Here is a 2,142-nt window from a genome sequence, read left to right as displayed (position 1 = left end):
ATCTAGTAGCAGCTAGCGTTAGCATGTTCACATTAACATCAGTGTGTTTGCCGGCTAGTTAGCTAGCTAACAGTTTGTTCAGGTTAACTGAGCTGACTCTTCTCAAGCTACAACTCAGAGTGTTTTGGAGTAGAGACTAGGGCTAAAGACAAGACAGTTTACTGTGTCACAGTAACCAAATCCACCTTATCACACTATTCACTTTTACTGAGAACGTTACTGAATGGATCTACAGCCACACCACAACAAGCTGACTCAGCTGCTCTCTGCTTCTAGCTGCTTGATACAGATTTACACTTTATTAACTAACACACAGTTCTCCATGTTCCTCCATCATGGAGACTCAGCTGGTTGATAGCAGATTGCAAAGCCTCTGTACATTCTCTAATTGGGATGATTTCTAGTGAATCTAATTGTAGTGAAATTAAACTGTCCCTCATTTTGCACTGGGACTCCCTGGACCCCCTCCAGGACCCCTTGGAGCCCCTGGACCTCGGTTTGAGAACCGCTGCTGTACACCCAAACTGTCAATCAACATTCTGGCTGAGCCGCAGCGCCGAGGGCCTACAGTCATCTCCTAAACGGTAATTTATGTGTTGTTGTGGAGGACAAATTGCTGCAGGAGGTGCACCATTAGCTAAACTCCATTTCAGAGCGACGTGTTTTCACCTGCAGCACAGCTATGCCAAAAATGTCATAACTCACCGCCGGCCGCCGGCGGCCAGAGACACGGCGTTTATAGGAGGGAGGAGGCGATGGAGAGACTGATAGGCTCACCGACACACCACACTGTCAGAGGGATAAAATATAGGGTGTACATGTTCACACACTCACTCTCACACACACACACACACACACACACACACACACACACACACACACAGAGGAATTCTTGCACAAAAAGCAGAACACACACACACAGAGACGCATGTATGCACATAAAGCAAACATACATGCAAACATACACACACACACACACACAAGCATGCATGCACGAATAGCAAACACACAGTAGCAGACATACACAAGCACGCCTATGTGAGTGTCATTGCACACACACACACACACACACACACACACACACACACACACGCAGCAGATCAGGTCAGTGATGGCTGAGCTGTTGGCAGACGAGCCGGCAGAATAATGAGAGAACTAATAACCAACAATTCATCACTGTTATCTTTTACAGACTGGAAATGGAAACGGACGCTGATCTGTTATGTAAACCTGCAGCTCCGCTTTAACTGGCAAATCAACTACAGATTCTGTTTTCTGTCTCTATAAAGGAAAAGTTAAAGCCACAACGAAATGAAACATGACTTTTTCACATTGTTTGCTAATTTCCCATCTCATAATATACACCTGTTTAACAATAAATGCCAAAAAAATAATTATTCTGTTGTATTTTTTATATCAAAATCTCATTACTTGTACTTTCTGAAAAACAGTGAATCTTTAATGATGACCTCATGCTGTACCTGAAGGTAAATAAAAACTCCAACCAATAAAACATCACAGATTTTTGAACAGTCCCGCCCCTCTGCCCCTCCCATCCAATAAAACTGTCTCGCTCCCTAACTGATCTCCCATTGGTTCACACTTTTGAACGATCCCTCGCTGCGTTCATTTCAAGCTAGTGCAGTTTGTATTATAAAAACAATGAACAACGCATAAAATGTTAATAAATCTAACTACCAGAGGTGTGACCAAGTCAACTTCGCTCGGGTCCCAAGTCAGTCTCAAGTCTTGAGGCACAAGTCTCAGGTCAAGTCTCAAGTCTAAATGTAGAACAGCAAGTCAAGTCAGAACAAATCAAGAGTCCAGTATCAATTTAATATCTTAAAACTAAATATCTAGGACTTTTCAATGCAATATGGTTTTAATAGGATAAAAACTTGGTAAGAGCATCATGAGTTTGATTTCTATAATCAGTTTCAACTTCAATAAATTCAATCATTCCATACAAATTCAGAAAACAGAATTTAAATTCAGTCGTCCGCTGGAACAAATCTCATCACTTTCAATCTAAGTCATTTACACAAACACAAGATCTCAAGTCAAGACTTTAGAAACCTTTTCAAGTCATCAAAGTACAAGTCAGAGTCAAGTCCCAAGTCACCAGAACCCAAGTCAAGTCAA

This window comes from Centroberyx gerrardi, chromosome 16, assembly GCF_048128805.1.
Source record: "Centroberyx gerrardi isolate f3 chromosome 16, fCenGer3.hap1.cur.20231027, whole genome shotgun sequence".
Lineage (NCBI taxonomy): Eukaryota > Metazoa > Chordata > Actinopteri > Beryciformes > Berycidae > Centroberyx > Centroberyx gerrardi.
This window is presented reverse-complemented; position numbering follows the sequence as displayed.